General features: G+C 37.2%; 2 long non-coding RNA genes across 3 annotated transcripts in view; one reads left to right on the forward strand and one right to left on the reverse strand.

The window, feature by feature from the left end:
* The window catches only part of LOC106509894 (uncharacterized), a 434,988-nt gene extending 430,288 nt beyond the window's left edge, over positions 1–4,700 (forward strand). The window contains exons 8-9 of the long non-coding RNA XR_014842537.1: positions 1,716–1,912; positions 4,270–4,700. This is a non-coding gene — a long non-coding RNA (uncharacterized LOC106509894). The remainder of the gene's footprint in view (positions 1–1,715; positions 1,913–4,269) is intronic.
* LOC106509892 (uncharacterized) overlaps positions 1–24,099 on the reverse strand; it is a 545,897-nt gene that overhangs the window by 290,599 nt on the left and 231,199 nt on the right. For both annotated transcript variants that reach the window (XR_002342970.2, XR_014842534.1), the window contains exon 4: positions 8,584–8,685. This is a non-coding gene — a long non-coding RNA (uncharacterized LOC106509892). The remainder of the gene's footprint in view (positions 1–8,583; positions 8,686–24,099) is intronic.

Here is a 24,099-nt window from a genome sequence, read left to right on the forward strand (position 1 = left end):
TTGGGGTTATCAGATACAACTTAGAATAGATTTACAGGGAGAGCCTGCTGAGTAGCATTGAGAACTATGTCTAGATACTCATATTGCAACAGAACCAGGGTGGGGAAAAAAAATGTATACATGTAAGGATAACTTGATCCCCTTGCTGTACAGTGGGAAAAAATAAAAAAATAAATAAAAAAAGAAAATTACATTAGTATCAGTACTTTATTCACTGTGGACAACAAACACTCATTTAGCATCAACTGTTTGTCTGTTGGAGGCATCCTTTGATGCATAGAGCCTCGACCGCCTATGTCTTAAGGATTTCACTGTCTACCGAGAAGAAAAAGACAAGTCAACAGAAAGCCTAGCATGATAAGTGTGGTATTAGTGGTAATCCCAGGGGCTATGGGAAGACAGAAGAGGGAGGAGAGACTCAGCCTGGAGGAGCTTTAACTCAGGTAGGTGATGGGGGAGGGAAAGGGTGAAAACTCAGGTTGTCAGAGAAGACTTCTAGAAGAAGGAAACTTTGAGATCTGACTATTAAGTCCAAATGAGAAAAGTATTAATTTACACATTTTACAAGGAAACCTGAAAATCACAGCAAAATTTCCAAGTGCACACAGCTATTGAGTGAAAGAGATGACACTTAAAGGCATATCTTTGAACTTAGAAACTCCTATTTGATTCGATTTTCTGCTTCTATAGTTCTTATAATAAAACAACCATTAGGGGACAATGGATCCCTCCCCCCTTCCCCCTCCACCAACACCACCCCCCCATAAGGTACAATCCCTGTAGGTCTGAGGGGGAGGGAAGTCCTTTAGTAAGTAGTCAGTGAGGCAGCAGTGGCGGAGAGCTGGGGCCCAGGCATTCACCAGTAAGCCTATTAAATGTATCAGATGTCATCGGTACCTCCTTTATCCTTCTCACTTTGGACCTCACAGGCTGATAAGAAGGGGAAAGCGTTATAACCCAGAAGTAAAACTGTTGCATGATTATAACCCTGACAGCCTCCCTCTAATGAGCTTCCCTGCAGATAGGGAGAGGGGAGAGTGCTTTGATCTCCAGGAACAGGAGGCAGAAAGGACCACTGTTTGGAGCAAAGCCGTCTGATGGGGTCCAGTCTTCCAGTAATCAAAGTCACAAGCTACCATCTGAGCCATTTGTGAACAGCAGATAAGATTAGCTGCTCATTTGATAGATCAGCCACCACCATCAATGGAGGCTAATTGTATCTGAAATATGACCAGGGAAGTGTCAGCTCCTGGAGACAAGCATTTCCTTTATCCTGAGTTTGAAGCCTGAACAACATTTTGTGTTCGAAAATTTGAGTTAAATGTTAATGCATGCAGCATTTTTCTCCTTTGTCCCCCAGTCAGAAGAGGAAATGTAATTTTTTTAAATTAGACATCAATACGTACTTATATTTTTCCAAAGAGTCTGCATTACGGCATCAGAAAATAAATCCTTTTTGGGTGTGAGACTGTGAGTCCAGGAATATTTGCTCCATGGAATACTTTCTTAGCTTCAGAGCTAAAAAAGGAAAGTGCTCCAGCTTTGGAAAATCATGTCCAGGAAGATGGGCTTTGAAATTCTAGAATGTTGTGTGGGGAAAAGAAGGGATGATTGGTCAGTTGGAATTTGAAGGAATTTATATGGGTAGCATTTTGCCTCAGAGGCTGATGTGACTGACAGCTTTACTTTCTTCAAACCTATTCCCATGTCTATAGAACTTGAGCTCGAAATGAATCATGATCATGCAGCTTGGACGGCCCTGACACTTTGGCAAAGGAAGAAAGCCCATCGTTCCACTCCACATCCGCTGAAGTTGGGTCTTTGCTACTTTAGAGAGCATTTGTTCTTTTGTATTCTCCAGGCACAAGAGCGTTTGGATTCTGGTCCTCTGTGAACATTTCTGTCCATATTTGTAAGTCATTCTAACCTTCCTCTTTTACAAAGCAGACAATGCAAATCCCCCACTCCCATCTCATTGTGCAGCAGCTCTGGCTGCTCTATTTCCAGCCTGGTCCACTATAGCTCTTAAATTGCTAGGTTGTCCCCATGTCCAGGCGGCTAGTAAAAGCTGCCTGAAAATGGCAAGGTATGATGAGAAGTACCTCATTATGGCTCCCAAAATACACAGCCCCAGAATAGCCTTGCTCAGTTGGGGTAAGAAAAGAAGGAGGGGACCAAGAACAGAACCACTCAAAGTCTCCCACCCACTGAAAGAGCACGAGAAAACTTCTGTCACCTTCACACAAACTCTCAAGCTATGATGGCATGGCAGGGACCACCTTCATGGCCTTTCTCCTAGTTCCTAGGTTGGGCTGACACCTGTCCTGCTAGCGTCTGACATCTCAGGTGTAGAAACTATCTTCACCCTGAATAAAGTAGTGACTGTGGGGGCAGTGCTCCAGTAGGGCCTCCAGGTTCAAGTCTCAGAACCACAGAATATTACAGAAGGAAGAGCTGTTATAATCAACAGCACCCTTAAAAAGCACCAGGCACTGTGCAAAGCATTTTCACTCCATAATTCATTTAATCCTCACCAGTAACTTCAGAGGGAGTTACAGTTATTATTTCTTTGTTTCTTTTTCTTTTTTTGACTTTTATCCTTTTTAGGCCCACACCCGTGGCATATGGAGGTTCCCAGTTTGGTGGTCAAATCGGAGCTATAGCTGCCAGCCTATGCCAGAGCCACAGCAATGCAGGATCTGAGCCACATCTGCAACCTACACCATAGCTCACAGCAACGTTAGATCCTTAACCCACTGAGCAAGGCCAGGGATCAAACCCACAACCTCATGGTTTCTAGTTTCATTCGTCTCTGCTGCGCCATGACAGGAACTCCTATTATTTCTGATTTAAAGAGGAAGAAAGGTTTATCATATTGCCCCAGGAACTCAGAGTAAATGGCTGAGCTGGTATTAAAACCAGATTTGTTCAACCGATGGCAAAATCTTTACTTTTTAATATTATGCAATAGATTACTTGGAATATTATTCCAAACTTATGTTTTGCCACAAAAGATTTGACTGACCCACTTCAGTAACCCTACCCCCATCAGGATAACTTCTAAAATTCCTTTTTATTATCCAGTTTAAAAATGGCCAGTCAAGTTAACTCTAAAAAAGCATGGCTAGGAGCATCTCTGAAACACAGATGTGCAGGTGCTTTTCCAAAGCTACATAGTCATGGGATGCTTGAAAACAGAAGCCAGGACTCTTATCCCCCAGGCCATTTCCCTGCTTGCTCTGCATTTGCTCCAAAGCATAAGGTGAATCCACTCTGTACCTGCAACACATTGGGATGATGCCAACAGAGGATGCCAAAAGAAGGCTCTTCTATATCCAAGAAGACGACACAAAATATCGAGGATCAAGTGCAAATTTCTAAGCACTAACGATGAGCATGAACTTGCTTTCTAGAACACATTGTAATCAGTTTTACACAGTCTCCCAAAGATTCTAGATGGCTAAGGATTGCCTACTTGACCCAATTACTCACTCCACATATTAAAATACTGAGGTGTGAGGATCATAGTGCTTTGCTAGGTCTTCTCTGGACCTCAGTAAATGGGGTGTGAAATCAGAGAGACTCAATGGAGATCCAGTAAGAGAGAATTTGTGACTGCCAAGTTCTATGAACTCATTCCTCAGGAAGTAAGACAGCAGAAAGTGCTCTGAGATAGAGGGAAAGACAGGTCCTTTCCTGAAGGTTTGTGGGTGAGGAAGAGCACAGGATGGGGAACATTACCCACCATCTGAGGAGCTTCCTTAGGCCTCCTGCCAACAATCATGGCTCTGCTATAAGCATCTTAGGTTGTTCAGGCAATATGGCTTTTTTTCTCCCTTGATCTTACTCACACTTGCCCAGTTTTTACCTTTCTATGCAGTTTTAGCTCATATCTGGGAGAAGCATCTTCAGCCATTTACAACATTTTGGTGCTCTGAAGCGTGATTGAATTCAAGGGTGTTTGCAGAGCAGGCTCTGTGCTGGGAGCAGGAAAGCTTGTGGAGCTCAGTCTCTGGGCATACCCAGGGGTCAGGCTTCCCCAGGAATTAATTTTCCCCCAAATTCCAAATAGGAAAGAGGGATAATTCCAACATTGCCTCAGAAATCAGGAGGCCAGGTTGTTCTAATCCAACATCCTCAACTGTCTCACTTTGAGCAAAATCCTTGATTTCTACCCTGGAACTCATTTTTTTCATGTCAAAAATGAGGAACTCCTCTAGCTCTTACTCTAAGTCCATGTTATTTTAAATCTTTGCACGTTTCCTCCAGGAAGCATTCTGAAAGAGGCTGACTCTCAATAGGCACTAAAAGGATAAGGACAGACAGACAGAGGGACAGACATACAATGAAATACCTGACCACTGCTCTTCAAATCTGTCAAGGTCATGGAAGACATTAAAGGACCAAGAAATTGTCACCCATTGGAGGAGACCAAGCAGGAACAACATCTAAAGCAATATGTGGGATCCTAGAACAGAAAAGGGGTATTGGTGGAAAAACTGGGTTAAGTCTCTAAGTTAACAGTTTAGTTAATAGTATTGCGTCCCTGTCAATCTGTTATTTTGATATCATGGTTATGTAAGATGTTGCATTAGAAGACATTGGGTGAAGAGTATATGGGAATATCCTATAATGTCTTTGCAAATCTTGTTTAAATAAAAAAATTATCTCTATATAAAAAAAACTAAAAATAATAAAAACATGAGTATCTATTTTCCAAGAAAGCAGGACTATAAATTTCTCAAGGCCAGGAGTCTTCTTTTCTCTTTCTGTATTTTCCTTAGCACCATACAGGTATATGACAGTAAGTTCTCAAATTCCTATTAGAATCAAGTTAGCCCCAAATTATTCACTACCAAATTTTAACCTGGGACAGTGCAACATATAAGAAATTGCACTGTTGTCACTGTTATAAGAAGTTAGTATTGCAATTGTGGTATTTCTACAACAAACAAAAAATAAAATAAAATAAAATAAAGTCCAGAAAAATGTCATTATTTCCTGTCACCAAGGAAAAGAAATATCTCCATGTTCAAGTCAGATAATCAGACCAATTTAGGAAAATGAAAAGAGAAAAAGTAACAACACAAAAGATCAAGTGGCTCCTTTAAAAAAAAAAAAATCATCGTTGCTATGTGGACTGAGCTGGAGGCTCCAGATAACAGTAACCGCTCAAGAAAAATAAGAACAAAAAAAAACCCTCGGAGCTTTCAATTTGTTTTTCATAATAAATGAATTGCCCCCACCAAAATGCAGCCTTGAGGAGTTAATTAAACAGCTGCCCCCATGGCTGATTCTGAGATGTTAGGAGGCCCATGACAGGCTGCTAAACAAATGGGGCAATAAAGGTGTGGGCTGTTTGACTTGATTGAAGAGCTTGAGTTTTTCACCCCTCAGTCTCTAAACCATCTGGAAGTGAGTTCGTGGAATGTGGGATGGCAGCCTCTCTGCTCTTATCTACTGATAAGATTCTCCGCCTCAAACACGTGTATTAGAAAAAATATTTTAGACCTTAGAGAACTTGCGAATCCTCCCTCTAAATGTTGTGCTATAGCACTGAAGAAAGTACACTTGTCTCACATATTGTCCCCTCTGAGTCTAGGGCTTTTGATACCAAAATGAGCCAAGAGTGGAAAAGTTGATCTAAAGGAAAACCGTGCTTGGGTTTTAATTCTTGAGTTGCATCCACCCTCTCTGAATCTCCATAAATATTACGCTATAAAGGTTAGGCTTCTGAGAGTTGCCCTAAGATGAGCCTGCCATGCAAAGAATGTTGGAGCAAAAAATTTGAGGATAAGGGCCAATATCTTTCCACACTTACAACTGCTGTTCAAGCTGAATCATAAAAGGCAAAATTTCTCAGAGTGAACTACAACTTCACCGACAGAGGTTCAGGTGTCTGACAACAAAAAGGTTTGGCTTCTGGGAATGAAAGAAATATGAAGATTGTTCTTTTCGCTTTTAAAGACTAAAAATGAGAGAGTAGAAGTTGTGTGTATTGTTGCAACTGATGTGTGTCTGATGGGAATGATATATGAGATTGTGTGTGCCTGGGAGTGTAAAATTAAATTCAGACTAAATATAATAAGAAATAGGATTAGATGAGACTAGTGCTATCTTGGGTGAGATGTACATACACATAAATACATCACACACACACATACAAGAACTGAAGGGATGCAGTAGCTTCAAAAAAGCTTTCAGAATTCCACCATTTAATTATTTGGTTCAGTCCTCTATTTTTGAGCTCCTAGGATATTCCAGGCACTAAGTGGTTCCTAGGAATATAAAGTTAGGTGATACTGCTCTCAAAGAGTGTGTAACCTACTGAAATAGAGGATTCCCACAATTATAGGGCTGAGTGATAAGGGTCACAATAAAAGCAAGTTCAGATTGCCCCGTGAGGCCAGACACAGGTAGCAGTAAACAGAGAAAATATCTAATGTGTCATTTGTTCTTCAAAACAGAAGACGTTTCTCCATTCTTGGCTTATCCCACCCACCCCAGACTGATCTTTAAACTCAAAGAAATATTAAGGCTTTAATATTTGCGGAGCTGGAAATAGACAACAGCACACTCGATCAAATGTTTCTTGATTCTAGTCTCAAAAATCTCAAGCTTAAGCTGTTTGAATGATTAGTGAAATTATTTTCCAAAGAACAGGAAAACTGCCATTTAGTTGCATTTACCCCCTCAAATGTTCTTTAAAGCACCTTTCCTGTGCCAAGCACCGGTGCCCATGCTAGAGAGTTTGTTCCCTTTCAGAAGGGTCTATTCTGGAGTTAATTTCTTATAAAACTTAATTGATTTCATAGTGAAAAAGTGATCCCATTTCCCTTTCTTGATGAAAAGCAAAGTGATAATTTTATCTACACAATCCCACTAAAGTCAGAGAAGTTGTTTAAACGCCTTATAACTAATTGCAAAGGAACATAAAGATAATGATGGTCTATTGGACAAAATGATTTCAGACATCTTAGCTTTGGTCAAATGAAACCAATTAAGTTCCTTTATGCATAGCTGAAATATTAGTATAATGCTCTTGTGGAACCAACTAGGCAAATCAACCTGCAGATGTAGCAGCCATGACAGATCAGTTGTGATAAAGTTCAGTTGAAATCAATGGTTCCCTTGAAAACATCACAGCTCTTAAAGGCCCTATGTCTGTACTCACACACAGAACCCAACTAACTCTGTCTTTGAATTTATAATTATTTATATTATATCCTTAAAATAGCCTCAAAAATGCCCCAAATGGATATTCCAAGTTCTCTCTGCAGCTCTTCAAATAGGAACTCTCTTGATTTTACCAATTGTTCTCCTGGGTTTTGTTTCTCTGGCTAAGTGAGAAAAAAGCTTCTGCTTCCAGAGGTCAAGCTTTATCTTGATTTAGCAGGTTGGGCCTCTGAATCACTGCTATGCTCAGTAGCAAAGAATGCAGGCTGGGAAGGATTAATTACCAAAGCCAGTAATCTTGACTCCAACATCCAAAAATATGGGGAGGTCCAAAAAAAATCTTGAAAGTGATTTGCAACATTCTGTTCAAATCAGTCTCATGAGTAATGTCACTCTGACACCTCTTACTCATGTAAACATAATTATCACAGACACATCAGATATGCTTTCTGAACCTTCTCCTTTTCACCCTAAGGCTCAATTTTCTCTCCTCTGAAAGAAGATGAACACAGTTGTAGTTAATAGCTTCTTCCTCTGTCTTTCTAGTCAAACAAATATCCTCTAAGTGTAAGGATGCCAGTAGCCTGTTTTATGACAAGTTGTGCCACTCCCACAGGCGTGGGCAAAAAATTAATTATGTACTTTGGTCTCAAGCCCAGAGGACATAGGTTCTCTGGTAAGCTGAACCAAACCCTGCAATTCCTGTCAATTCACATCAGTGAAATCTCAGTTTACTGAGAAGTAACTAGAGAGGAAATTCCCGGTTGACCAATGAAACTCCTAAACAGGCACCACTTTCATTTACTTCGATCTGGGCTTAGCTCAGATTTTGCCTCAAGATCACATGTCTGCTGTATCACAGGAGTAATTCTATGAATGAAAATATGTATAGCTGAGATTATTCATCCATTGAACTTAAAGGTATCACTGATTTGTATATATTTATAATATACATATCTACACATATCTATCTAGACATACAAAACCATACCACTTGCTAGAGTGTAATACTACCTAAGCCAAGGTCCTAGGTTCGGAATACATCCCCTCCATCAGTAAAAACTCAATACAATTATTGGGAAAATTAATAGGAAATGAGGAAAAGAAGCATCTCAAAAAATGATATAAACAAGTTTCATTTAAAATTTGGAACCTAATACTACATGCTAATGTCTGGGCATAAATACAATTAAACTCAAATAACTAACAAGAAATTGTGCTAAAACAGCTGATATAACAAGAACTGTAATTGTCAGGGGATGCTAAAATCCCAAAGCTTATTATACACATGTACCCAATATGTGTCACATGGGGGAATCTTTTCCTTAACAACAAACCATCATGGATTTTTTAAAATAATATTGTACCAAAGGAAGGACTTAATTAACTGCAGATTTGGAAACTTACATCCATATCTACTGTGTTCAGCTCAAGGTTGGGAAAGAGGCACATCCTGAGACTTGACAGAAAAGAAGGAGGTTCTGATGGCTGTGTATTTGCTTTGCTGTCCTGTAAAAGATATATGAAAATTAACATTGAATAATTAACAGTCCAAGTGCATGTTTCTTCTCCTTTGAGCCAGCATCTATGTATCTAAGATTATATTTTGTCATTCCTTTGGAAAGGGTAAAGCAGGAAGGAATGTTTGTTCTACAACCCCAAGGGAATCAGAGCTGGGGGGCAGTGGAGGATGGCTGGATGTGTGTCAAGTCACCTGGTCCTAAGTGTTATGCTCAAAGCTCAGTGTTTCCTAAACATGTAGGGGTGGGATGGGGAGTGGCTGTGTTACAGGACCACCAGGAGCTGGAACACTCTTGTGAACTTACATTCTTTACCACCTTCATTGTCTTTTCAAGAGAGTCCCACTGCTCTTAGGATCATGTTCAAATCTTAAGCAATCATATGAGGTCTTTAGCTCAGGCTAAACACTACATCCTCCTTCCTCATGACTCATTTCTACAACCTTCTACCTCCTATCTTTCCACAAAACATGCATCCATGTATGTGCTGGGTCAGAACTTATCACATGCTTCCTGTGTGCCAGGACTGATCCAGGCCTTGGGGATAAAACAATAAAAAGACAAGTCCTTTCTCTGAAGAAGCTTATATTGGGGGAGGGACACAGTGAAAGCCAATAAACACACAAGCCAATAAGTAAGTGAACAGTACTTAAGGGGTGATAAGTATTTGGAAGCTAGATTAAAGAGGATATTTCCAGGAGAAGGCAGGGAGGATTTCTATAAGTAGAATGATCAGAAATGTCTCATTGTGAATGTAACTTTTAAGTAAAACTTTTATCCAAACAGAAGAAACAGCGAATGCAAAGATTCTGATGGAGGAGTAAAGTTATCTTGTTCAGGGCACAGAAAGAAGTCCAATGTGGCTGCAAATAATGTTTGAAACATGATGACTATAGACAGAATTCTAGGATGGCTCCCAAAATTTCTCACAGGAAGTAATCTTTTCCACTGTATTCCATCATCTTCCCTTCTTATCCATGATGTATGAGATGGCCAGAAGAATGTTTATCTGGATGTTCTTCCATGTATCCAAATACATTTAGCTCATTTCCAATTGTTTCCTTTGTTACTGGTGTTTTGTTTTTGCTTTTTTGTTTTTGGTTTTTTTTTTTTTTTTTGGTTGTTTTTATTTTTTTATCTTTTGGCCTGTTTAAAAAATGTATACAGGTTTGTTGTTTCTTTTAATGAGATTCAGCTCTTCTCTCTCTTTCTGTATTTATCAAGTGGGCAATAATTCACAGGCTGAGTCTGAGAATGGGTTAATCCTTTGCAGTCTGGGTATAGCTGAGTTTCCGCCCTTGGTTCAAATGCTAAGTGAACCTGCATAACCAGCTTCAGGTGCAGTTTAATCTCTAGGCCACTGTTTATTTGTCAAAGGCCTTGCTGTGCACTCCTGTAGGTCAAAAGGCACAGAAATAAGAGGTGGCAGAGAGGTCAGACCCTGGGGAACTGTGGAAACAGCCAGGACACCAGTAGGCTTGGCCATTAGCTCCCTGTGTGGCCTAAGCCAGGCCCCAAAGCTCCCTGAACTTCAGTTTCGCCTTTTGTACATGAGGGCCATGGCCCAGAGAACCCCTGAAGTCCTCCACTTCCCCCACCCCAATATCATATCTAGGAGACAGTGAACTCTGGGGAGAGGGGCCAATTCAACTTATAGAAACAATTACTGCTGCCTTGACCTCACTCTGAATTTCCTAAAGAACAGTTTTTAATATTTGTTGAATATCTGAGTAGGGTTCTTTGTTAATTACCTTGATACATCATCACATTTAATCTTCATACAACTATGGAATACTTACTGTCATTATGCCAAATTTTACAAAATAAAATTCTGACTGAACAATTAAGGGATTTCTTCAAATGACACAATTAGAAAGCAGTAAAGTTAGATTACTTCAGTTTTTATATATACCATGGTTTTGTGTTTAGGTTCTATTCTAGCTGCTAAAATATAAAATTAAAAACAATTTTCAATTACAAAGGATCTGCAAATAATATGAATGGCACAGATGTAATATCAACCATGTACCAACAGTACACTCAATGCTTTAAATAATTTTCACTGCAAAGAATATACTTCTATTCCCTATTTCTTATTAAAGAAACTAGGATTCAGACATTTTAAGTAATTTGACCAAAGTCCCACAGGAAGACTGTGTTGAGGCAGAGCTGCTAGTTGGTCTGACATTCTCCTCCATAGCATCTTGTGGCTCCTACATGACAGAGATCACTAGGGAATGGGAACACGTTATAAAGTAAGGCAAAAACACATGGTGGGCAGAGCATGAAGGACCTAGAGCCAGGGCAGAGCAAAAGGACAGCTTCTTATGAAGGAGAAAAAGCCATGAGAGTGTGAAAGAAAATCTTCTGATGAGAGGCCTCAGCAAGAGGAGTGAAGTACACAGGGTGTAGGCAGAGTGGGCTTTCTGTGCTGAAAAGAATAAGTTTATACCAAAGCTAAGGCTCAGACTCTCTCCCATTGCTCCTCTAAAAGCCAAGGGCCCTCTTCTCCATACATCCAGAGCAAGAGACCAGGTTTTAAAAAAGAAAAATGAAACAAAGTAAGGTGAGCTCTCTTGCTGTCCTTTCTGATAACTAATCTTTTATGCATTGACCCAGCACAAGGAGAAATGCATGTTCTACCAGAAAATGAGAGATGGCTCAGACCCACTTCTAGAAAAGCCTTGGTCCTTGTTCAGTGCACACCTGGCATTACACACAGGAAAAAAGACACACCATTCACAAGATTTCTATTTCTAGAAGTGTGCTCTGCTACGTAGCTACTCTGCTGGGAGGATCTGCCAGAATTCTTTACAAAGAGCAGTTATTACCCTGCAATTTAGAATCCAGTTATTTTATAGAAGCTGAGGGAGGGAATGTATCTGAGAGTGAGGCAGATATTTAATTGGGAAAGCAGATATGCTAATTAGGCAAAATTATTTTATTACTGCTATAAGCCAGTAATGTGGATTCTTATATATTTAATTAGGATGCTATTACATATTCTGGACTACCACTGTTCTCAATGGAACATTATATTTATTTAGAAGAATCATTAGTAAATAACTTTTAATGTGTAAAAACAGCAACTACTACAACTTTACCCATCCCAAAGAATTTATGTAAACCTGGTCTTAATGCTGGGATTCTTAATACTTAATTAGCAGGAAAAGGTACTGTCAGGTGGTTTTGACCATTAGTTCCCATTAGTTTTGTACTTTTCAAAGACAAAATATTACAAAATTATCTAAAACAAAACCAGGAGGAATTTTAAAAGTATCAAGAGAAAAAAAAAAAAAATCCTCACATACAGGGGAATCCCCGTAAGGCTAGCAGCAGATTTCTCAGCAGAAATATTGCAGGCCAAGAGAGAGTGGGAGGATATATTAAAAGTGCTAAAAGAAAAAAATTGCTAACCAAAATTATTTTATCTGGAAAAGTTGTTTGTAAGTAATGTAAGATAGATAAAAACTTTTCCAAACAGACAAAAAAGCTCAGCAAGTACATTATCACTAGAGCTGCCTTATAAGAAATGCTAAAGGAAGTTTTTAAAGCTGAAATGAAAGGACAGTAATTAGTAACGTGAAAACATATGACAATATAAAACACATGGGTAAAGGTAACTAAATAGTCAAATTCAAAATACCCTAATTCTGGTGTTGTGTTAGCCATTTAACTCTATTATAAAGATTAAAGAACAAAAGTATTAACATAACTGTATCTAAAATATATTGTTAATGATACACAACATAAAAAGAGGTATACGAACAATGAAACATTAGAAAAGGAATGCAAAAATATAATACCTTTTAAAATTACGCCCACAACATTGTGGTCAGAGAAGATACTTGAAATAATTTCTATGCTCCTAAATTTGTTGAAGTTAGTTTCATGCCCCAATATGTGATCAATTCTTGAGAATGTTCCATGTGCACTTGAGAAGAATGTGTACTCTGATTTTTTTGGATGTAGTGTCCTGAAGATGTCAATTAAGTCTAACTTTTCTATTGTTTCCTTTAGGATCTCTGTTGCTTTATTGGTTTTCTATCTAGAGGATCTGTCCATTGATGTGAGTGGGGTGTTAAAGTCTCCTACTATGATTGTGTTCCCATCAATTTCTCCCTTTATGTCTGCTAATATTTGTTGTATGTATCTGGGTGCTCCTATATTTGGGGCATATATGTTGATGATAGTAATATCCACTTCTTGAATGGATCCTTTAATCATTAAATAGTGTCCTTCATTGTCTTTCTTTATAGGCTTCGTTTTAAAGTCTACTTTGTCCGATATGAGTATTGCAACTCCTGATTTCCTATCATGTCCATTTGCATGAAATATTTTTTCCCACCTCCTCACTTTCAATCTATATGTGTCCTTTGTCCTAAGGTGAGTTTCTTGTAGGTAGCAGGTTGAAGGTTTTTGCTTTCTTATCCAATTATCCACTTTGTGTCTTTCGGTTCATTGATATTTAAGGTGATAATTGATAGATGATTATTTATTGCCATTTTAAACCTCGTTTTCCAGTTGATTCTATGATTCTCCATTCTTACTTTCTTTTTTTGGTTGGATGGTCTCCAATTATTTTCTGCTTTTCATTTTTTGTGACTGTAATGTTTGGTTTTGATTTGTGCTTGCCCTGTTTTTTTTTAAGTATGTTAACCCATTCCTATAATTGAGTGTTTTAGCCTGACAGTCATGTAGATTCAAACACTTCATTACCATTCTAAAATTTAAAAAAAAAGAAAATTAAAAAAGAATCTATTTATTTCCTTACTTCCCTTGCCTACATTTTATGATTTTGATGTCTCTCTTTTCTTTTTAATTTTATTTTGTTCTAAACATCTTTGATGCAACAGACAAGGGCTTAATCTCTAGAATATATGAGCAACTTATACAACTCAACAGCAAAAAAGCCAACCACCCAATGGAAAAATGGGCAAAAGACCTGAATAGACCATTCTCCAAGGAAGATATACAGATGGCCAACAAGCACATGAAAAAATGCTCAACATCCCTGATTAGAGAAATGCAAATCAAAACTACCATGAGATACCACCTCACACCAGTCAGAATGGCCATCATTAATAAGTCCAAAAATAACAAGTGCTGGAGGGGATGTGGAGAAAAGGGAACCCTCCTGCACTGTTGGTGGGAATATAAGCTGGTACAGCCACTATGGAGAACAGTATGGAGGTACCTTAGAAATCTATACATAGAACTTCCATATGACCCAGCAGTCCCACTCTTGGGCATATATCTGGCGAAAAATTTCCTTAAAAAAGACACATGCATCTGCATGTTCATTGTAGCACCATTCACAATAGCCAAGAACTGGAAACAACCCAAATGTCCATCGACAGACGATTGGATTAGGAAGATGTGATATACATACACAATGGAATACTACTCAGCCATAAAAAAGAACGACATAATGCCATTTGCAGCAAAATGGATGGAACTAAAGACTCTCATCCTGAGTGAAGTAAGTCATAAAGAGAAAGACAAATACCATATGATATCACTTATAACTGGAATTTAATATATAGCACAAATGAAGGTTTCCACAGAAAAGAAAATCATAGACTTGGAGAATAGACTTGTGGATGCCCAGGGGAGAGGGAGGGAGTGGGAGGTATCAGGATCTTGGGGTTAGTGGATGCAAACTATTGCTCTTGGAATGGATTTGCAATGAGATCCTGCTGTGTAGCATTGAGAACTATGCCTAGATACTTACATCGCAACACACCAATGGAAGAAAAAGTATCTATACATGTATGTGTAACTTGGTCACCATGCTGTACAGGGGAAAAAATAAATAAAGAAAATAAATAATTAAAAAAATAAAATAAAATCGCACCCACAAAAATTAAATACCTAGGAATAAATCTGACCAAGGAGGTGAAAGACTTATATGTCAAGAACTATAAAACATGAATCAGGAAAATTAAAGGGGATTCAAAAAAATGAAAAGATATTTCATGCTCCTGGGTTGGAACAATTAATATCATCAAATGGGCATACTACCCAAAGCAATATACAGATTCAATGCAATCACTATCAAATTACTCATGACATTTTTCACAGAACTACAACAAACAATCCAAAAATTTATATGGAACCATAAAAGGCCCAGAATTGCCAAAGCAATCCTGAGGAGCAAAAACCAAGCAGGAGGCATAATTCTCCCAGACTTCAGGAAATATTACAAGGCTACAGTAATCAAGACAGTTTGGTACTAGTACCAAAACAGAGAGTCAGACTAATGGAACAGAATAGAGAACCCAGAAATAAACCCAATTAATCTTCAACAAAGCAGGCAAGAATATAAAATGGGAAAAAAGATAATCTTTTTAGCAAGTCATGCTGGGAAAACTGAACAGCTGCATGTAAATCAATGAAACTAGAACACACCCTCACACCATGCACAAAAATAAACTCAAAATGGCTTAAAGACTTAAACATAAAAGAAGACACCATCAAACTCCGAGAAGAGAACATAGGCAAAACATTCTCTGACATCAACTGTACAAATGTTTTATTGGGTCAGTCTCCCAAGGGAACAGAAATAAAAGCAAAAATAAACCAATGGGTCCTAATCAAACTGACAGCAAAGGAAACCACAAAAAAAAAGAAAGAAAAGAAAAAGACAGCCTAAGCCATGAGAGAATAGTTTGAAATGATGTAACTGACAAGGACTTAATCTCTAAAATACATAACTTATACAACTCAACAGCAAAAAACCCCAACAACCCAATGGAAAAATGGGCAAAAGACCTGAGTAGACATTTTTCAAAAGAAGATATACAGATGGCCAACAAGCACAAGAAAAAATGCTCAACATCTCTAATTATTACAGAAATGCAAATCAAAACTACTATGAGGTACCACCTCACACCAGTAGAATGGCCATCATTAATAAGTCCAAAAATAACAAGTGCTGGGAAGGGTGTTGAGAAAAGGGAACCCTCCTGCACTGTTGGTGGGAATGTAAGCTGGTACAAACACTACGAAAAACAGTATGGAGATACCTTAGAAAACTATATATAGAACTCCCATATGACCTAGCAGTCCCACTCTTGGGCATATATCTGGATAATACTTTCCTTGAAAAAGACACATGTACCTGTATGTTAATTGCAGCATGATTCACAATAGCCACGACATGGAAATGACCTAAATGTCCATTGACAGATTATTGGATTAAGAAAATGTGATACATATGCAATGGAATACTACTTAGCCATAAAAAATAACAAAATAATGCCATTTGCAGCAAAATGGATGGAACTAGAGATTATCATACTAAGTGAAGTAAGTCATAAAGAGAAAGACAAATACCACATGATATCACTTATATCTGGAATCTAATACACAGCACAAATGAACCTTTCCACAGAAAAGAAACTCATGGACTTGGAAAAGACTTATGGTTGACAAGGGGGAGGGGGAGGGAGTGAGATGGACTGGGAATCTGGGGCTAATAGATGCAAATACTGCATTTGGAGTGGATAAGCATTGAGATACTACAGTATAGCACAGGGAACTATATCCAGTCACTGGTGTTGGAACATGATGTAGGATAATATGAGAAAAAGTATATATATATATACATATATATATATATATATATGTATATATATATATATACACATATATACATATTTATATATGACTGGGTCACTTTGCTGTACAGTAGAAATTGACAGAACACTGTAAATCAAGTATAATGGAAAAAATAAAAATCATTATAAAAAAGAGGTAAATTGTGACATCAAAATCATAACATGGGGAAAGTGTAAAAGGGCAGAATTTTTGATGTGCAATCAAAGTTAAGTTGTTATCAGCCTAAAATAGACTATTATATCTATATGATATTCTATATAAGCGCATGGTAACAATTAGGAAAAATCTTATAATAGATAAACAAAAGATATAGAGGAATCAAACCATACCTCTCCAGAAAATTAAAATTCCCAAAGAAGATATCAAGAAAGGAAGAAAAGAACAACCTAACTGCAAAATAGCCAGAAAACAATAAGATGGATTGGTACGTCCTTACCTAACAATAATCATTTTAACTCAACATAGCTTTGGAAGTCCTAGCCAGAGAGATCAGAGAAGAAAAAGAAATAAAAGGAATCCAAATTTGAAAGGAAAAGTAAAACTATCACTATTTGCAGATGACATGATACTATACCTAGAAAATCCTAAAGGCATTACTGGAAAACTGTTAGAGCTCATCAATGAATATGGCAGTCTCAGAATACAAAATTAATACATGGAAATCAATTGCATTTCTATATTCCAACAACAAAAGATCAGAAAGAGAAATTAGGGAAATGATCCCATTTACCATTGCATCAAAATGAATACAATACTTAGGAATAAACCTACCTAAAGAGACAAAACACCTGTACTCTGAAAACTATAAGATGCTGATGAAAGAAATCAAATGTGACATAAACAGATGGAAAGACATACCATGCTCTTGGATTGGAAGAATCAATACTGTCAAAATGACTACTACCCAAGGCAGTCTACAGATTCAATGGAATCTCTATCAAATTACCAAAAACATTTTTCATAGAACTAGAACAAAATATTTTAAAGTTTGTTTGGAAGCGCAAAACACCCAGAATAGCCAAAGCCATCCTGAGAAAGAAAAATAGAGCCAGAGGAATCTGGCTCCCTGACTTCAGACTATACTACAAAGCTATAGTCATCAAACCCATATGGTACTGGCACAAAGACAGAAATATAGATCAGTGGAACAGGATAGAAAGTCCAGAATTAAACCCACGCACCTACAGTCAAATAATCTATGACAAAGGAGGCAAGAATATACAATGGAGAAAAGACAGCACATTCAATAAGTAGTGATGGGAAAACTGGACAGCCACATGTAAAAGAATGAAATTAGAAAACTCCCTAACACCATACACAAAAATAAACTCAAAATGGATTAAAGACCTAAATATAAGACCAGATACTATAAACTCTTAGAGGAAAACATAGGCCAAACACTCTCTAACATAAACCACAGCAATATTTTCTCAGATCCACCACCTAAATTAATGACATTAAAACAAAAATAAACAAATGGGACCTAATTAAACTTAAAAGTTTCTGCACAGCAAAGGAAACCCTAAACAAAAAGAAAAGATAGGCATTTCCGTAGTGGTACAGAGGAAACAAATCTGACTAGGAACCATGAGGTTGCAGGTTTGATCCCTGGCCTCACTAAGTGGGTTAAGGATCCAGCATTGCAGTGAGCTGTGGTGTAGGTCGCAGACGGGTTCAGATCTGGTATTGCTGTGGGTTTGGCATAGTCCAGTGGCAACAGCTCCAATTGGATCCCTAACCTGGGAACCTCCATATGCTGCATGTGCAGCCCTAAAAAGACAAAAAAAAAAAAAAAAAAAAAAAAAAAAAAAGAAAGAAAATACAACCCACAAAATGGGAGAAAATATTTGCAAATGAAGCAACTGACAAGGAATTAATCTCCAAAATTTTTAAAAAAATTTTTTATTGTTATTTCCCCAATACAATATTTTTTCAATCTCCAAAATTTATAAACACCTTCTGCAGCTCCATACCAAAAAAACAAACAACCCCATCAAAAAATGGGCAGATCTAAATGGACAATTCTACAAAGAATACATGTAGATGGCCAAAAAACACATGAAAAGATGTTCAACATCACTCATTATTAGAGAAATGTAAATCAAAACCACTATGAGGTACCACCTTACACCAGCCAGAATGGCCATCATCAAAAAGTCTACAAACAATAAATGCCGGAGAGGGTGTGGAGAAAATGGAACCCTATTACACTGTTGGTGGGAATGTAAATTGGTGCAACTACTGTGCAAAATAGTTTGGGGATTCCTCAGAAAACTAAAAATAGAATTACCATTTGATCCACAAATCCCATTCCTGGGCATCTATCCAAAGAAAACCATGACTCAAAAAAATACATGCACTCCAATGTTCATTGCAGCACTACATGCAATAGCTAAGACATGGAAACAACCTAAATGTCCATCCACAGAGAAGTGGATCAAGAAGATGTGCTACATATACACAATGGAATATTATTCAGTCATTAAAAGGAAAGAGATAACAGCATTTGCAGCAACATGGATGGACCCAGAAATTATCATGCTAAGTGAAGTCAGTCAGACAGACACCAAAATCATATGCTATTACTTATATGTGGAATCTAAAAAAAGGACACGATGAACTTCTTTGAGGAACAGAGACTGACTCACAGACTTTGAAAAACTATGGTTTCCAAATGAGACAGGTTGGAGGTGGAGGGATGCACTGGGGGTTTGGGATGGAAATGCTATAAACTTGGGTTGTGACGATCATTGTACAACCATAAATGTAATAAAATGCATTGAGAAATTTAAAAAAATAAAATTACTTTACATGTAAATGGACTAATTTCTCCAGACAAAAGGCATAGAGTAACTGAATGGATTAAAAAAAATTCAGGATTCAAATATATGTTTGTCTATAATAGAATCACGTCAGCTTCATGGACACAACAGAGTCTCAAAATGAATGGATGGAAAAAGATATTTTATGTAAATGGAAACTGTAAGAGGACAAAAGTAGGTTTACTTAGATCAGACAAAATAGATTTTAAGTCAAAAACTTTAACAAGTGATAAATAAGGCCATTTTATAATGAAAAAGGTGCCACTTCACCAAGAGAATATAACAATTTTCAATATATATGTACCCAATATCATAGCACTTAAATATATTAAGCAAATACTAACAGATCTGACAGCAGAAAAATATGACAATACAATTATAGCAGAATTCAATTCTTCACTTTTAACAATGGATAGGTCATCTAGACAGAAATTTGATAAGGAAACATTGGACGTGGATTATATTTTAAACCAAATGAACCTAACAGACAAATACAGACTATTCCATACAACGGCAACAAAATGAACATCCTTCTCAAATATAAAAGACACATTCTTCAAGATAGGTGATCTGTTAATTCACAAAAGAAATCTTAGAAAATTAAACAAGATTAAAATCACACCAGGTACATTTTTTGAAATAATGGTATGAAACTGGAAATCAAAATGGGCGAAAAACTGGAAAATTCACAAATATGTGGCAACTAAACAACACACTCCTGAACACTCAATGAGGGAGAGGGAAATTAGAGAAAAAAAAAATGTTTGCAACAAGTGAAAATGGGAAGAACATACCAAAACTTGTGGGATGCAGCAAAAGCAAATCTCAAAAGTTTATAGTAATAAAAACGATACATTAAGAAAAAAATAAGCTTTTAATCTAATTAGAAAAAGAAGAACAAACTAGCCCTAAATTTATCAGACTGAAGGAAATAACAAAAATCAGACCAGAAATAAATGAAATATAGACCAGAAAATCAATAGGAAAGATCAACAAAACTAAAGAAAAACAGACAAAATTGACAAGTCTTAACCTAGATTACAAAAGAAAGATATAAAGTTCAAATAAATAAACTCAGAAATGATAGAGGAGAACTTACAACTCCATGGTGAAAGACTGAAACTTTTCTTCTTTATGAGGACAAAAACAAGTATGCCTACTCTCATCACTCACACTTGACGTAGTACTGGAAGTCCCAGAGTATTCAGAAAAAAAGAGAAGAAAAGAAAAGAAAGAAATGACAGGCATACAAATTTGAAAGGAAGAATTAAAATTATCTGCATTTGTATTTTTTTATTTAATTTAATTTAATTTTATTTTATTTTTGCTTTTTAGGGCTGTACCCACAGCATATGGAGGTTCCCAGGCTAGGGGTCAAATCGGAGATGTAGCTGCTGACCTACACCACAGCTCACAGCAATGCCATGTCCTTAACCCACTGAGCGAGGCCAGGGATCGAACCTGCATCCTCTTGGATGCTAGTCAGATTCGTTAACCGCTGAGCCATGAGGGGAACTCCAATTATCTGCATTTGTAGATGACATGATCTTACTTGTAGAAAACACTAAAAACATGAGAAAGCTATTAGAACTAATAAATTTAGTAAAGCTGCAGGATACAAAATCAACATACAAAAATTAGTTCTTTACATCCACAATGATCTATCCAAAAAGGAAAACAAAGAAACAATTCTATTAACAAGGCATCAAAAACAATACAATACTTATGGATATATTTGACCAAAGAGATAAAAGATACATACACTGAAAACTATAAGACATTGATGAAAGAAAGTGAAGATGACGCAAATAAGTGGGAAAATATCCTATGTTTATAGATTGGAAGAATAAATATTGTCAGAATGTGCATACGTAGATGCAGTGCTATCCCAATCAAAGTTCCAATGGTAATTTTTATAGAAATAGAAAAAAAAAGCAATTCTGAATTTTATAGGGAGCCACAAGACTCTAGCCAAAGCAATAATGAGGAAGAAAAACAAAGCTGGATTCATCATCCTTCTCCATTTTAAACTATTGCACAAAGCTATTTCAATCAAAAAAGTATGATACTGGCATAAAAATGGTCCATGTGCCAATGGAACAGCTTTGGGAGTCCAGAAATAAACCAATACATACATTGTCAACAAATTTAACAAGGGAACCAAGAATATCCAAAGGGAAAAGGATAGTCTCTTTGACAAATGGTGTTGGGAAAACTAGATGTTCACATGCAAAAGTATGAAATTGATCCCTACCCTAAATCTCTCACAAAAATTAACTCAAAATGAATTAAAGGGAGTTCCCACTGTGTCTCAGCGGTTTAAGGATCCCACATGGTGCCTTGTGAGGATGTAGGTTTGACCCATGGACTCACTCAGTGGATTAAGGATCTAGTATTGCCACAAACTGCAGTATAGAACACAAATGTGGCTTGTATCTGGTGTTGTCATGGCTGTGGTCCAGGCCTCAGCTGCAGCTCTGATTCTACCCCTAGCCTGTAAGCCGCCATATGCTGCAGGTGTGGCTGTAGAAAGAGGAGGGAAAAAAGACCTAAAGACTTAAATATAAGACCTGAAACTATAAAACTCCTAGAAGTAAACAGGGGGAAAGTTCCTTGACATTGGTCTGGCAACAAGTATTTAGATATGACACCAAAAGTCCAAGTAACAAGGGCAAGAATAAACAAGTGGGACTACATCAAACTAAAAAACTTCTGCAAAGAAAAAGAATTGATAGAATAAAAAGGTAACCTAGAATTGGAGAAAATATTCACAAACCATGTATCTTATGAGTTAATATCTATCACATACAACTTAAAAGAAAAAAAAAAAGAGTTAAAAATGGGCAGAGGACTGAACAGATATTTTCCTGAAGACATACAAATAGCAAACAGGTAGATGGAAACATGCTCAACATCACCACTAATCAGGGGAATGAAAATCAAAATCACAATGAGATATCAGTTCACACTTATTGGGATGCCATTCATAAAAAAGACAAGATATAACAAATGCTGATGAGGATGTTGGAAATGGGAGCCTTTGGGCACTGTTGGTGGGAATGTGTATTGATGCAGCCACTACAGAACACAGTTTGGAGATTCTTCAGAAGAATTTAAAACAGAACCACCAAATGATCTAGGCTTTTTGTACAGGATTCTTTCTTACCAGTTTCCAGTTAGTTTTCATGTAGAATTATTTCACCTGTAGATGAATTTTTGGTGTGTTTGGGGGGGGGGCACTTTTCACATCTTCCTACACTACCATGCATCCCAGTCTATTCACATCAAGTTTAAAAAAGTGAAAAACAGTCCTTTACAAGTTGTATGAGTATTTACAGGCATAGAACTATAAGTCATTCATGGGAATGATGAATGTTAAATTTGTGATACCAGTTATTTCTAAGGAAGGAGACAGAGAACGTGATGCGAATAAACTGATTTTTTATATTATTTTCTATTTTTAACATTATCATTAAAATCTTTCATGATAAAAAAGAACTATTGGGGGAGGAAGCAGGTGGTTTCTAACTGGAAAAAAAAGAAAACAAAAAGAAATGAGAACAAAAATCCATAAAATCAAAATAATTATCCATAAAATTTCTTTATTTGAGATGTTATGGTTTTTAAAGAAATGAAACTCTTCAGAGTTATTTTTAACATAACTATAATTACTTTTTCAGCTGGTGGATGATCAAATTACCTCCTAGTCCCTGCCTCATGGTCTCATTTACTCTTATCCTCGTATGAAAAAATCAATAATGATTCATGGAAATTTCTGTGAGTCAGAAAAACCACTGGTGGTCCAGAACTACTGAATTCAACACAAATTTTACTAAAATTGGAATTGTCTTTTTGGTTCATGATGTTAGAAGAAAATATATCTTAGGATATATTTTCATTAGAAAACAGGTTTCATGCAGATCAATAGCCTAAAACTTTGGATTGCAGTTCAGGTGATTGTGAGCTGTATAATGTTGGATGAAGTACTTAACTTCATTGAGTTTAGGCAGAGATGATAGTTTGTAGAGTTTTTATGAAATTAAATATGAAATACTTAGTCCTATATTTAACTCACAAGAGGTGTTCTATATAGAATGACTAATAGTAACAATCATGACAGTAACAGTTAAAACTGTGACCAGCCTGTGTTCTCTAAGGTTTTTTTCTTTTTTCATTCAGGATTATGGTATCTAAGGAGATGCACAATCTGTTTTGCAAGGTAAATGAACAAGACACCAAAATAAAACACTGCATTGGTCTGGCCTGTGTTCAGATGTAAAGATGTGCCAAGGAAAACTAATAGCTCTTTCTCACTCCCTCTTTTAAACATGCCCCCCCGCCCCCCGCTTTTTTCTTTGCTCCAGCCCAGGTCTAAATTCACTTGGGTACTAACAAAGAATTTGTCTGATTAAGCTGCTATTAGTGTTTGAGATAACTAATTAAAATGCAAATCCTGGGAGTTCCCATCACGGCTCAGTGCTAACAAGACCGACTAGCATACATGAGGGCTCAGGTTTGATCCCTGGCCTTACTCAGTGGGTTAAAGATCCGGCATTGCCATGAGCTGTGGTGTAGGTTGCAGATATGGCTTGGATCTGCGTTGCTGTGGCTGTGATGTAAGCTGGCAGCTGTAGCTCTGATTTGACCCCTAGCCTGGGAACTTCTATATGCCACGTCTGGGGCCCTAAAAAGAAAAAAAGAAAAAAAAAATAGCAAATCCTAAAATGAGAGTTTAAAAACAAAACTCTGATAGCTTATTGAAATAATTTTTTAAAGACTCGAATTTTGATTGCTTCGTTCAACATTAAGTCTTCACAAATAAATTCAGAAGCAACACCCTAGATCTTGCTCTGGTATGCATTGCCTTGGGTGCAAAGTTTTAAATAAGGAATTTATGAGATTATGAACTTTGTCAACCCACACCCATACCTCAGCCCCCACACTCTACAAATAAACTC

This window comes from Sus scrofa, chromosome 3, assembly GCF_054392235.1.
Source record: "Sus scrofa isolate SSC_HxYL_T2T_F1_AM1 chromosome 3, Sscrofa_HxYL_maternal_Yorkshire_Landrace_v2.0, whole genome shotgun sequence".
NCBI lineage: Eukaryota > Metazoa > Chordata > Mammalia > Artiodactyla > Suidae > Sus > Sus scrofa.